Source organism: Chlorocebus sabaeus, chromosome 24, assembly GCF_047675955.1.
Source record: "Chlorocebus sabaeus isolate Y175 chromosome 24, mChlSab1.0.hap1, whole genome shotgun sequence".
Lineage (NCBI taxonomy): Eukaryota > Metazoa > Chordata > Mammalia > Primates > Cercopithecidae > Chlorocebus > Chlorocebus sabaeus.
The window spans coordinates 75,794,224-75,809,401 of NC_132927.1; the positions used below are offsets into that span (position 1 = coordinate 75,794,224).

Below are 15,178 nucleotides of genomic sequence, written 5' to 3' on the forward strand. Positions count from 1 at the left end.
TCATGGGAGCGGCTCCTGCTGGAAATCCACAACAGGCTTCTCAGCTCCAAGGCTGTGCCCTCTGAGAGGCAAAGGCTGCTCTTCTCAAGCTCTTCCATACAACCTTCTCACCCCCAACTCCAGACTTCTGCTGACCTATTTCCCCTAACCAGACAACTTTGCCTTTCAAGCCCCACTCAGGTATCCCCTGACAGCCCCAAGCTTCACAGAGATCAGACAGCAGAGCACTGCCTCAGTTTACCATTTTTGCTTGTCAACATTCCTGTTTTCCTTCTATTTCCAATGGTAAACTTCTAGAAGGCAAGGACCTCATGTTGATTTTATATCTCCTTATAGCACCTACGACTGAACCACAGGAGAAGCGTTCAGTAAAACTCATTTTATATATATTCTGAAATATATATATATAAAAATATATAAAACACATTTATGTATTAAAATATAAACATCTTTTTATATTTTTATATAAATATATACATATATAAATATGTAAGTATATACAAAAATATATACTTATGTGTTTATATTTTTATACATATAAATATATATATATTTATATGTATAAATATTGTTTTTTGAGACAGGGTCTGGCTTTGTCACCCAAGCTAGAGTATGGTGGCACAATCTTGGCTCACTGCAACCATCACCTACTGGGCTCAAACCATCCTCTCACCTCAGCGTCCTAAGTAGCTCTACAGGCACACGTCATCATGATCAGGCAATCTTTTTGTATTTTTTTTAGAGACAGGGTTTTGCCATGTTGGGGTTTCACCATGTTATCCAGGCTGGTCTTGAACTCCTGGGCTAAAGTGATCCCCCAACCCTGACCTCCCAAAGTGCTGAGATTACAGGCGTGAACCACCAAGCCCAGCAGAAAATATTTTCAATAAGTAGTAATTTGACTTCTTTCTTTTAAAAGAATATGAATGTTATTATTTTTTCCTGAGACTGAATGTAAATAAAAATAAACAGTTTCCATGCTACGTTTTCTATTACTAATTTTTAGAACTCACTTTTTCTTTTAAACTGAAAGAATAAATTCGATTTGCAAAATGACAAAATTACTCAAATCATTAACACGTAACCAAGCTCGGGCACTAAGCAACACAGGTGGGCCTAAAAGTAGCAGCTCTGGCCGGGCGTGGTGGCTCATACCTGTAATCCCAGCACTTTGGGAGGCTGAGGCAGGTAGATCACGAGGTCAGGAGATCGAGACCATCATGGCTAACATGGTGAAACCCCATCTCTACTAAAAATACAAAATATTAGCCGGGCGTGGTGGCGGGCGCCTTGTAGTCCTAGCTACTCAAAAGGCTGAGGCAGGAGAATCGCCTGAACCTGGGAGGCAAAGGTTGCAGTGAGCCGAGATTGCACCACTGCACTCAAGCCTGGGTGACAGAGTGAGACTCCGTCTCAAAAAAAAAAAAAAAAGTAGCAGCTCTCCAAAAATATAATTCAGGCTCAGGCTGTTGATAATCACATTTCACTACAGGTAGGAAGTGGAAAAGTGGAAATACCCAGTAATTTCCAGTAGAGTCACTAGGGGGGAGGGTCAGGAGCAATATACACATATACACAGACTCCAGTGTCTACACAATGCACAGGGGAGGGTAATTCACTGGAACAGCTCAGAGAGTGAATCTAAGTCTTGCTGCGGTCAGAGAGCCCTGGCTGGAGGACTCAGGGGTGGAATGTGGCAATGGGAGCTTGTGTGTTTAAAAACAGAGCCAGTAAGAAGGTGCAGAAAGATGGCACAGGGTGTACCTGAAGAGCGCTCTCGGAATGTGGGGGGAAGAGGCCTTGTAGGGAACACTGGGTGAGAAAGAAAAGAACAAACAGGGCTTTGACAGTGTTGTGGGAGTATATTTCACATCACTCCATCTTTTGGAGAATACAGAAAGCACTTAAAGAGAGAGAGAAAAATACAATAGCCCAAGAAAACATAAACAAGTTATCTGGAGAGCTGCTCGATTAAATCTAATAAAAGCTGAGGATCTGATAAATTCCTCCCTCACTGTGAATTTCACCTCTCGCAAGACAGAGAAAGAAAGGACAGGAACACCGATGCTCAGGGCCAATGAGGCCTGTGAGCAGAGCAACAGTATGCGGTCACACCCTCAGCAACCCTCACTTAAGCTACCGCTCTGAGGTCCTCACAGATTTAGCATTCATCCCAGCAGGGGTAAACCCATCAGAGAGGGACAAAAGTGTCCAACAGGGACCTTTGTACAAACTGGGAAAAGCTGTCTGTCTGTGAGGCCCCAGCCCAGTGGGGACCCAGCGTAGGGTGTGGCAGATGGGCTGGACCTCACTCCTTTTAAATCTCCTTATAGCACTTACCACTGAACCACAAGACCTAATCAGGTGTTTCTGTGTGCACAGAGGGCTCACTGCCCTCAGAGAGCCTGGCCACATGTGACTTACACGTGGAGGACAAGGCAATTGGTTCCCCATTCAACCAGCCCTGCTTGAGCCCTCCTGTGTGACAGGCACTAGGCTAGGCAGCAGTGCCACGGTGGGGCCAGCAGAGAAAGGCCCCGCTCATAAAGCTCAAACTCCAGGGAAGATGACAAACACAAAAGCAGTCATAGGCAGTCACATATCTGCAAGGGGACAAAACAGCACGCTAGCATAGGCGTCAAGGGGTCTTCACAATCAGAAGACACTCTATGCCGAAGCTAGAAGAACCCAGAGAAGCCTGCAGCAGGCAGGAAGGGGGTCCACAGCGAAGTCCTGAGGAGGAGAAGCTGGCGAGTCCTGGGCCCTGATCACCGCCAGAGGGAGTGGACCGCAGTGAAGGAGGAAGCGGCCCCTGATGAGGCCGCAGCAGAGGCAGGGCCATGGGGGCAGCCCAGCCCTCTAAGTTTGTTCTCGGTGTAAGGAAAAGTCAGTGGAGAAACATGGATTACTATTCATATTTCAAAAAGAGCCCCTCGGTGGAGCCACACTGAGGAGGTCAAGAGCACAGGGACCCTTTGGAAGAAAGAAGAGGGGCCAGGACTGGGTGACGGAGTCGTGGCTAAGGAAAACGAACCTAAAGTGAGAGAAATCATGGTAAGAAAGCCCCCAGGCATTTTAAACAGTCCCAATCTCTCCAGACCACAACTCATGACCTCTGGTGCGCAGACGCCCACGGCATGAGTTCTGACTATGAAGCAGCCATGGAGGACGCAGCACACTGGCTGAGCACACCAGCTCTGCATCAGATCTCAATTAGCCCCAGCCTAGCCACTTCCTGGCTGTGAAGCTTCAGGGAGCCTCAGTTCCTCAGTAAAATAACAGTAATCATACCTTCGCATTGGGTTATTAAAAGAATGAAATGACATACACACAGTTTCTGGCTGAGTTTTATCAAATGTTAGTTGTCTGTTGTTTTGGCTACTGAGTGCTTTACTCATCCAACAGACAATTACAGAGCACCATCTCTGTGTTAGGCACATTCTAGATGAGAATGAAGCAAAGTCCTTGTCCTCAGTGGGTTTACATTCAAGTTGGGAAGACAGACAAATGAAGGAATATACAGGTGACCCTTGAACCACGTGGGTATGTCTGAGTGAGTCCACTTATAAATAGATTTTCTTTGAGATCTGCCACTCCTGAGACAGCAAGACCCACCCTTTCTCCTCCTCTTCCTCAATGTGACAATGACAAAGATGAAGACTTTGATGATAACCCACTCCCACTAATGAATAGGAAATATATTTTCTCTCCCTTATGATTTTCTTAATAATGTTTTCTTTTCTCCAGCTTACTTTACTGTAAGAATACACTATGTAATACATTTAGCAGACAACATATGTGTTAATCAACTGTTTGCGTTATTGGTAAGGTATCTGGTCAACAGTAGTTACTAGTAGTTAAGTTTCTGGGGAGTTAGAAGTTATATGGGTTTCGACTGCATGGGGTGGGGTCAGCATCACTGCCCCCCGTGCTGTTCAAGAGTCAAACGTTCGTGCTAACAGGTTCTGACTGCCAGGTAAGAGGGGAGCGAACACCCAGGCGCATCTCTAAGACACTGGAACAGCGGCCCAAAGAACGCCCACCAACCACACACCCTGATGCAGACAGGGGCACTGATGTTGTGACACAGACCCCAATTGCCTTGGCCAAGATGCCCCTTTGAGCCTTACTTTCTTATCTTCTGACAGGGAGAGTTACAGACGTATATTACAAGGTTATTATGAGGGCGAGCTGTGAAGCTGGACGTGAACACATTTTATAAGGCTCTAAGAAAATGTGGGTTTTTATATCATGAACATTTTCTCCAAATGCCACTTTTCCCATTTAAAAACAAAAATAAAACATCCTCCTCAAATTTCTCCATGAAAGCAATCTTCCTTCTCTGAACTCCCATAATTTTTTTTTTTTCTTTTGAGACAGAGTATCACTCTGTTGCCCAGGCTGGAGTGCAATGGCACGATCTCAACTCAAACCTCCACCTCCCGGGTTCAAGCAATTCTCCTGCCTCAGCCTCCTGAGTAGCTGGGATTATAGGTGCATGCCACCATGCCTGGGTGATTTTTGTATTTTTAGGAGAGATGGGGTTTCACCATGTTGGCCAGGCTGGTCTCGAACTCTTGACCTCAAGTGATCCGCCCACCTCGGCTGCCCAAAGTACTGGGATTACAGGAGTGAGAAACTGTGCCTGGCCCCATGACTTTGTTTTTAATCTGTGTCCTGACATCACTTTTTACTGAATTATATATGATTAGAATGTAAGCTTTGGAAGACAGGATTTATTCTGATTAATTTTGTAAACCTGTAATTCCAAGCAGGTGCCTGACAGAGGTTATGAATGCTTCACTGGTGAGTAAAAAGAACTCTCATGCTGCAGAAGATGAGATTGACTTTCTTGCTCTAAAAACAGAAACAAAACTGTAAGATGAAGGTTACAGGGAGGCCTATTTTGCCTCAGTGTAAGGAATGGCTTTCTAACTACAGTCTCTTTGCACTGGAAAGGGCTGCCTTGCAAAATCACATCTCGAGTGGGGCCATAACTCCTGAGTACACAGCTCCTGCATCGGTGCAGGACTCAGTCCCTGAGTGCTGGGCCTGTCACAGACATCACCTTCTTTACTCCCACGCAGCCTGGTTGGCAGACATTCACAGACCCTTTCTACGGGGAACCTAAGATACCAATTTAACCTGGTCAGGCTGAGCTAGTGGGTCACAAGCTTGAAATCTGAGGTCCTGTTCTTCTGGGGTCCACTGCATCCCACAAACACATCAGTGGAAAAGGCAAAGCTGGCAGGCTGGGTGAAGAACAGACAGGGCAGTCAGGGGATCTGCCATTCACAAGGCTATTTCAGAACTATTAGATTACAAGGGCACTTTTATTGGATAATCTGCCCAGCACAAACTCACAGCTAAAACGAATTTCCGTGCTCACTTAGGCAGCACATATACTAAAATTGGAATAATACTGGGAAGATGAGCATGGCACCTGCGCAAGGATGACACACAAACTAGTCAAGAGTTCCATATTTTTGTCCTATGGCACCGTAGGATGGCCATAGTGAACAATAACACATTTTATAGTTTCAGATAGCAAGGATGATATTGAACATTCCCAACACAAAGAAATGAAAAACGTTTGAGATGATGGGTACGCTAATTATCCGTCTGATCTGATCTTATACATTATATGTATGAAAACATCACCAATGGGCCAGGTGCAGTAGTTCACACCTGTAACCCCTGCACATTGGGAGGCTGAGGTGGGCAGATCACTTCAGCTCACGAATTTGAGACCAGCCTGAGCAACACGGTGAAAACTCAGCTCTACAAAAAAAATTAAAAATCAGCTGGATATGGTGGTGCACTCTGAGGTCGGAAGATAGCTTGAGCCTGGAAGGTGGAGGCTGCAGTGAGCTGAGACTGAGCCTGGGTAATAGTGCTAGACTTTGTCTCAAGAAAAAAAGAAATCTTGATTATGTCATGAATATGTACAATTATCGTTTGTCAATTAAAGAAAATGTTTTTAACCATATTGAAAAAATGTATTTTTTAAAAGGCCATGATGGTAAAAGATACGGTCCACCTGAAGTAGACTGTAAGCCCATAAGGACTCAAATGAAGCAAAAAATATTCAAAAATTGTTCAGGCCATATCAATTCCAGGTAGAGGTAATATGCAATGCAAATGCAGAAAGTTATCTAATCCTCCTTGGCAAATATGCCAAATGAATAGCAGCAGCCAAGCCTCACCAATACTCAGGCTCTCAAATTTGAAGAAATCAAGAAGACTGGACCTGAACTTGGTCTAATCAATGGCACCTTATAAACGAATGACAACAGAATATGCTATGCCCTCACTCTCTGTCTACAAAGACCATCAGCAACAGCGTTTCTGTTAAGACAATCATTTCACCAACTCACTATCAATTCACTCAAGTTCAACGAAAGTTAAGCCACTCTACTATTCACTTGACGTTAAAATGCAGCAGGGGTGAAAAGTCACAACTGTGCTTCCACACTGGGTTGCTGAGAGGTCCCAGACTCAAAGTTATATATTAATAATAACTGGTGTCCTGGAGGTTCCTCTACCCCCTTCCTCTTTTTTGTGCTTTTCTCACCTCCGTTTTCTTCCTTGAGAGTAGATTATAGCTACAAAGGGTGGCCACAGGATGGCTGCAGTCTAAACCATTTAGAGCAGAAGAAATTGCAAAAACAGCACAGTTCTTCAGGGACACCAGAGTGTGGGTACACCAATATCAACAAATGTGAGTGATTATAAACGTGTGTAATGTGGAAGTGTTCTCCTAAGGGTACTTAGGGTCACCTCAGAAACATTAGCAGGTTCTCTCTTCTATCATACAGATGAAAAACAAAACAAACACAAGGTCTAAAAATCCTGTCCCAGAGGATAGAGAATCTACTCAGGGAAGAATCTTAGGTTTTCTTTTGTTTTAAAGCAGGTTTCAAAAAGGAATTTTTTGAAATTTGTTTTTAAACTTCTAGGGATTTTCACAAAGCTGTTATTGATCAGACTTGTAGCGAAGACCCAGGACAAGCAAAGTTGGGACTGGAATTGGGGAGAGAAGGAATCACAGAACGGGACAGACCAGTGGAGACAGAGGAGATGGAGGAAAAACTGTGTCTAGGGTCAGACAGGTCTGAGCTTCCGCCTTGTCTGGGCTTATCAGTGGCTCTGGAGAGCTTTCCTGTTCCTATACCTGCTTCCTCGCTAATAAAACAGGGACAATGCCCAGCTCTGGAGGGATGGTGAGGGTAACGGGAGCCTCTGTCAGGACCCTCAGCCCACCACTGGCATTTAGAGGCACAAAGGAACACCGTCTTAGGAGTGCGCCCTGTATTTCTGGCCTCTATGCTGACTTCTCGGTATACAAATTAAACTACCAATGACAGCCTAGACCTGGTATTGGCAGTTTCTTCTAATTTGGTTAATTCTGTCTCAGATTATTCTAGGAAGGTACAGTTCCAGACAACTCCTTATATAAGAACAGAAAGAAAGAAGAGTCTTACAGTGCTCGGCCCATAGCGGGCATTGCCTAACCCTCCTTGGTTAGGATGCCAGCCCCAAGTTACATCACTTGGGACTCCATGGTAACTGTTTGCCCTTTAAGTCTGTTTTCCATGTCCCTATGGGTGCCTCTACTCCCACGCAAACACCTGTGTCACAGGTAAGGTGGGAGGCTGGGGACAACGTGCATCACTTTGCTGGACATCAGCTCCCAAACTGATTGACAAAAGCAACAGTTTTCCTAAAGGGGCCAAGGACCGCAGTGAGGTAAAGAGAGGAAGAAGAGGAGGAAGGCCATGGTTTAACAGGAGGGCTTCCAGTGAGATGGGTCAGTGAGGAAGACAGAGTAGAAGCGTTGCCAGTCCCCAGGGCAGGATGGAGATGCTGGGGTCTGACCTGGGAACTCACACCCGCCTCAGGTGGGCACATCAGTGTACTCTAGGGGCACCCTGCCCCAGGTTCCAAGGCAGGGACACACACCACCGAGAAGATTCCAGGAAGAACCCCAAGGACAGAGAAAAAGCATTTCATTTCTTTCTCTTTTTTTTTTTTTTTTTTTTTGAGACAGAGTCTCACTCTGTCGCCTAGGCTGGAGTGCAGTGGTGCAATCTCGGCTCACTGCAACCTCTGCCTCTCGTGTTCAAGCGATTCTCACGTCTCAGCCTCCCAAGTAGCTGGGACTACAGGTGCATGCCACCACGCCCAGCTAATTTTGTATTTTTTAGTAGAGATGGGGTTTCACCATGCTGGCCAGGCTGGTCTCAAACTCCCGACCTCAGGTGATCCACCCACCTCAGCCTCCCAAAGTGCTTGGATTACAGGAGTGAGCCACTGTGCCCGGCCCATTTCATTTCTTCAGTCCCCCAAAAGCCACTGGAACTAAAGCTGGACAAAACAGAAAAAATGAAGAACACTAAATTCACAGAAGGCGAAGTCTCCATGTGATCTATAACATTTACAAAACAAGAACATAGTTAAAAGCACAGATTTTTTTGAATAACATAGCTACAGTTTTCATTTATGGAAATGATGAAAATGAGATACATGTTTAGAATGAGTAATTTACAAAATTGGAAACGTTAAATAGCACACAATGAAGGCAGTGCCTACACACTGAACCCAAGTTAATCTCAAGGTCAGCTATCAGAAACAGGCAAGGTCACAGGTCAGCGAATTTCACCAAGAGAGCCAGTGGCTCCAGCAAACTTTATAAAGGCACCAGCAACTCTCCAGAGAACAGGCAAGTCTGGACTGATGTCTGTCCTAAGTCCTAGTTTTTTCAGTCTTTGTATCATTAAATAAATTGAACCGGTAAGGATAACAATAAAAGAAAAAATAGAGCACAACCAGCTTCCTCATAGCTTGGGGGGAAAAAGCAAATAGGCTTATTAGTTCCTCTAAGAATGAGTATCTTTCAATCCCAACACAGAGTGAAACGAAAGAGCTGGAACGATCTCCTTTAGGAAGCTGGAAGAGACTGCCAGCAAGCTCACAGGCTGGACTGACAGGCCCAGAGTTCTCGGCCAGCAGGGCGACGCCCAGCTCTCTGTGAAACACCAGCGCGAGAGAGGAGATTTTAAACAAGATTGCTCTGCCCTTAAAACTAGACTATTTCTTTGTCCCAAAATTAAGACCAGGTACCACCTTAAAGACTAAGACAGTGGTTTGGTGAGCCCCTGTGGCTAGGAGCACAGGCTTTGGGTCTAACAGACCTGCTCGGAGTCCAGTTCCAGGATGCAGGTACCACAAGCCTCTGGCAGCCTGCTCAACTTCTCCCATTCCCCATTTGAGAAATGAGGACTCAAACTCCCTCACCCGGTAATGGTAAGGATCAAAGCCTGAGAAGAGAGGTGACACTGCACCAGGGAGAGTCATTCTTACTGAATCCACTGTCCTCATTACAGTGGCAGCAGCAGAAGCGTCGTCTGCAGCTCTCAGTACAGCTTCAGCCCCCTTGTCACGCAGTGTCTTCCATCTGCAGCCACAGGTTTCCTACGACGTGGAGAAGAGCCACTCCAACAGAACAGTTCCGGGGCACACTGTGAAGAATGCTACCTACCCCCCTGGAAAAGTCCTCTAGCCAATCCAGACGAACAACCTGAAAACAGACATCATTCTTTCCCTTCTGTGCTCCAAATTATCTACCCAGTTCCCATGACCACAGAATGCAACGATTAAATCTAGATTTACAGCTCATCAACCCCAACACCTCCAGCCTATGAAACTGGCCGCCTCCCGCCCCCACCATCATCTTTGACTCTATTCCGTCCCTCCTCAATCTGTAGCTCATACCCCTCAGTTAGCAGATGCAATGTTATCATGAAGTTGGCTGAGAACAAAAAATGTCACATATGGAACACGTTTGCTTCTAGGAAACATTTAAGTGAAACTGAGGTCAGGAAAATGGCAAGCAGGAAACAGCGGCCACAGCCACTCTTTGAATTGTGAGGCCAAGTGACCTTTATAAATGATCTGCTGTGTTATGCATCAATTTCAGCAATTTTTTATTAAGTACCTCCATGCATTTAACTTTATGGCAAAAACTGCACAAGACACATATTCTCAAATTATAAGTGATGAGGAAATCAGGTATCTTTACACGAACAGCCACCTAAAACAATTTTTGTATCAAATATACAGTAATGGATTACATAGTCTATCAAATAAAATAAATATCCATGAGTCCATACTGATATGAACGGCTGAATAATAAATGTGGAAGAAGGTACAGTTCTTCCTTTTAGTAAAATTCCAATGATTACATGTAGAAGAAATAACAGAGACAGAAAATCACTGCTTGGCAAACACTACAGTAGTAACTATTACAGACAAAAATCATGATAGATACAAAAACCAGTGGATGAAAGGATGGTGAGAAACAGGATATTTGCATAGTCTCAAAGTATCTTTCTATAAGCTATTCACTAATTATAATAGAAAAATAGTAACTTCTGATGGAAAAACCAAAAAGACATATTGATTCATGTATTCCCTAAGGAGGACACACTTTACTTCCATGGTATTCTTGCCCAAAATGCATAATTTCAGTCTACACATGATAAAATATCCGGCAAATGCATGTTGAGGGACCTCTACAAAGTAACCAGCCAGGCCAGCAGTACTCTTCTAAAGTGTCAGGGTCATGAAAGACAAAGAGAGACCAAGGAACTATCCCAGGCTGGAAGTGATTTGAGAAGATTCGACAACTAAATGCAATATGGGATTCTGGAAAGGAAAAAAGGGCATTAGCGCCAGGACAACTGATGAAATTCAAACAAGGTCTGCAGATTAGTTAATAGTACTGTACCAAGGTTGACTTCCTGGTTTAGATCATTAAACTGAAGGTTGTGTAAGATGTTAACTTTAAGTGAAGCTAGGTGAAGTGTATATAGAAGAACTGTGCACAAATTTTGCAACTGTTTGGTAAGTCTAGAATTATTTCAAAATAAAAAGTTAAAAAACAAACAAACTTCATATCCCCAGAAATACTAGTCCCCATCCCTGGTGTGATACCTCACACTTAAGAGGAACCAACAGAATGGAAGAAACTGAATAGGGAGAGGAACCCCATGCCAAGTCAGAGCGACAATTTGGAATATAATCTGTGCATAAACTGGGACACTCCTGTACACAACCTCTGCCACCAGAGGAGTCAAAGTTATATAAAGCGTATGTGCATTTTCCCTTACAGTGCTAAAGGACACATAGCTATAGACAGTGTATGCTACTGAGTGTCTAAACCCTTTCCGTGAATTTCAGGGCCTTGGGATCTTTCAGCTGATGCCCAGAGGTTTTCACTCTAATTTGGTACACATTCCTGAAGGCCTCATGTATTATCAGATTTCTAAATGTAGATGAGAGCTTTATGAAAACATAGGCTAAATACATCTCTGGAAATTCACATCTTGTGCTATTCTTGTGTAGCTCTGTCAGAGACAAGTAGAACAGCGGGAAATGTTTGTATTTAGCCACAACTGCCACAGGATGCCAAGAACCAAAAGTGACATCTTCCTCTGCCTCTTGGCGGGCCCTGTTTTCAGAGGCAGGCTGCAGCAACAGTAAGTTGTGAACATGGCTGGTTGTCTCTTCTGCCACTCAGCCCTGGCTAGGTAAGAGTTGCCTATTCGAGGAAGATGGCCAACTTGAAATTGCCTTACTCCATCCTGAAGCATAAGGCAGGAAAACGGGGAGGCTGCTGCAATGATGCTTGCCTTGAAACAAAATTCATGGCAGTTGATACACATATGAATTGCTCCATCTCCATACCTTCCCCTGCACCTCTCAAATGGTTGGATCAACACAAAAGAAGAAATCCAAGTAAGGTGTGACAAATCACTTAAGTGATGAGATCAACTGAAAAATAGTAGTAATCAATTTAATAGATATGCTTCTATTCTGTTAAATCCTGTATGCTTGTATTTACTTAAAAAGCAATACATTCAATCTCAACAACATAGAAAAATGTACATGTCTCTAAGATAAGCTAATCTTCAGACAAGGTGGCACCCTATGTCATAGCGCCGGGTCCATTACATGGTACTGATTATCAATTAAACAGTTCATTCACAGGGTCTATTAATTTCTTTTTCATTAGCATAGATGAAAAACATCTGAGCTAATCATTCAACTATGTTAAGGTAAGTAAAATCTGATAGGATATACTTTGCTTTCACACAATTATAGTACTTCAAAATAGGGTTTAAGCCAAACCCTACTTTACCATTTATTTCTATCACAAACTGGTCATCCATTTCCATATAAAGTCTAAACTTAGAGCTGAACTTTGGTATGTTCTGATCTGCTAGTATTTTTATAGGGTTAAAGTTGCAACAGTTTTAAATGCCAAGTTCAGCCTTTCACCATGAGTCCTCTCTTCTTCCCTGGCCTCTGTTTCACAAACAGACAAAAATTTTAGCTCCATTTCATACAAGCCTCTTCTAGCCTTTGGCTCAGCCACAATTTCTAAACTTAGCTTCTGGAGTTTGGGTGTAGACATTCCTCAGCCATCAAGCTGCAGTATGATGTTTCACCAGCAGGTGCTGTATCTTTTTTCTTTTTTTCTTTTTTTGAGACAGGGTCTCGCTCTGCCACCCAGGCTGAAGTACAGTGGTGTGATCACGGCTCACTGCAGCCTCAACTTCCTGTGTCCAAGCGATTCTCCTGCCTCAGCCTCCCAAGTAGCTGGAACTATAGGCGTGCACCACCATGCCTACCTAGTTTTTGTATTTTTAGTAGAGACGGGATTTTGCCATGTTGCCCAGACTGATCTCGAACTCCTGAGCTCAAGCCATCCTCCCACCTCAGACTCCCAAAGTGCTGGGATAACAGGAGTGAGCCACCGCACCTGCCCAGGTGCTATATCTTAATACAAGGAATGCTCTCAAAATTCCTGGAACTTGAGGGTTCTGGTTACACACTATCATCTGTCGAACACCTGAAGGATACATACAGTGTGTGTCAAACATCTCATGAAGGAGATGTCAAGAAGATATTTGACATATACTGTATGTAGCTTTCAGGTGTTCATACAGGTGTTTTACATTTTACAATGTAAAAACTGGAAGGACTCCTCAAAATTCCTAAAGCTCAAGCCCCTACCACACAAATGAGGAAGACCAGGGGCCCAGAAAGACTTCTTTTTTTTGTTTGTTTGTTTTTCCCAAAACGGAGTCTTGCTCTGTCGCCCAGGCTGGAGTGCAGTGGCACGATCTGTGCTCACTGCAACCTCTCTCTGCCTCTTGGGTTCAGCAATTCTCCTGCCTCAGCCTCACATGTAACTGGGATTACAGTCACCTGCCACCACGCCCGGCCAATTTTTGTATTCTTAGTAGAGATGAGGTTTCACCATGTTGGCCAGGCTGGTCTCAAACTCTTGACCTCATGATCTGCCCACCTCGGCCTCCCAGAGTGCTGGGATTACAGGCATAAGCCACTGTGCCTGGCCCAAGACTTTGTTTTAAATAAACTATAAAAGCAAGTTAAAGACAGAAGGTGATCTGAATGAAGTGCCCACACTAAAAGGTCCTGGATCAAGGAAATCTGCTGGGAGGACACAGCACAGGAAATTATTTTTCTAGTTTTTAGGCCACCACCACCAAAGAGAGAAAAACAGTAAATAAAAAATGCAATACAGAGAAATCTACGTGAAAAAATGTATAAATACTAGAAGTTAGTACTGGTGCTTTTGGAATTAAAAACCCTAAAAGCCTGAAGCAAGCTGTAAGATTGAATGGACTATTATTACTTCTCCATGCTCCTTTCCCAAAAATCAGGATCACCAGGATCACCACCGGGGATGCACAGAACTGAATCGTGCTTGTTGTCACTCTCAAAGTACCCAGAGACAGGGGCTGCGAGCCATGGCCTGTAGACCTCCAAGCCAGCAGGTAGATTGGGGGGAAAAAAAAATAGGTTTCAGTTCAGATGCAGAGCTCGGTACAGGCCCCCAAGAAAATTATTTTAAATGGGAAATCACAGATAAAAATTGAAAATGAGTTTCTTGAAATCAGAGCACCCCACCAAATGATCTACAAATGTTTGTGATACAGTACACATGTCCATTTCTCTGGGGAGAGGGTCCCCATGACCTTGGAAAAGGTTAACAGCCTCAATGCCAGAAATAGAAAAAACTGAGAGCAGGTCACAGTAATGGACTATGAACTGGGAACTGATGTAATAATCCTCTCTCTCTCCCTGAGTGACAATGCACTGACGAGGTGACCTACTAAAAGGAGCAAAGGCCTAACGTCTGATCCTGGAAAAGCATGGGAAAGATAGATGGTTTGGTACTGAGATGAGAAAATATGATACTCTTATAAAACAATAGCAATGAAATGTTTACATTTGTGTTCACTCCAATTTATTACTTAAGACTTTTAGAAGAGATGAAAAACAACTAGACTCAAAAGACAATTTTTTAAAAAGATAACTTTTGCTTAAGTCTGTTTTCCTTTGTCATGAACCCTCATTCAAAAGCTCTCAGCCCACAGCCTATTCCTTCCTAATTGTCACAGCAGTGCACCTCATTCCAGGCCACCTACAGCTCCTATTCCAACAGGAACTTACTTTAAATCATTAAGAAATGTTCTACAAAAGCTCGTTATTGGCTGGGCGCAGTGGTTCATGCCCGTAATCCCAGCACTTTGGAAGGCTAAGGTGGGCAGATCACCAGAGATCAGGAGTTCAAGACCAGCCTGGCCAACATGGTGAAGCCCCGTCTCTACTAAAAATACAAAATATTAGCTGGGCGTGGTGGCGGGCACCTGTTACCCCAGCTACTCAAGAGGCTGAGGCAGGAGAATCACTTGAACCCAGGAGGCGGAGGTTGCAGTGAGCTGAGATCGCGCCACCACACTCCAGCCTAGGTGATAGAGCAAGACTCCATCTCAAAAAAAAAAAAAAAAAACACACACACACACAAAAGCTCATCATTACGTATTTTCAATATGTAATGATCCCTTCAGCTGAATAGTTTTACCCATGTTAAATGACCGTTACATTTTCTTCTTCTGAAAAAAAATCACATCTGAACTGCCCACGGGTCAGCTTAATGGCACTTACTACAGGTAAAGGCTGCACTTCTCACACGGCAGCGTGAGACAACCCGAGGTCTTAGGAGAAAGTCGCGTTGTTTTCCTGCAATATCCATCTCACTTGATGGTAAGTCACTTGACATGGTTTTAAAAATAGCAAACAT

At 43.9% G+C, this 15,178-nt stretch overlaps 1 protein-coding gene and 1 non-coding gene across 2 annotated transcripts in view; one reads left to right on the forward strand and one right to left on the reverse strand.

Annotated features, from left to right (window-relative positions):
- SETD3 (SET domain containing 3, actin N3(tau)-histidine methyltransferase) overlaps positions 1-15,178 on the reverse strand; it is an 85,382-nt gene that overhangs the window by 42,566 nt on the left and 27,638 nt on the right. The window lies entirely within an intron of this gene.
- Positions 5,382-5,488, forward strand: LOC119619221 (U6 spliceosomal RNA). The gene has a single exon (XR_005235640.1). It is a non-coding gene; the product is annotated as a U6 spliceosomal RNA (small nuclear RNA).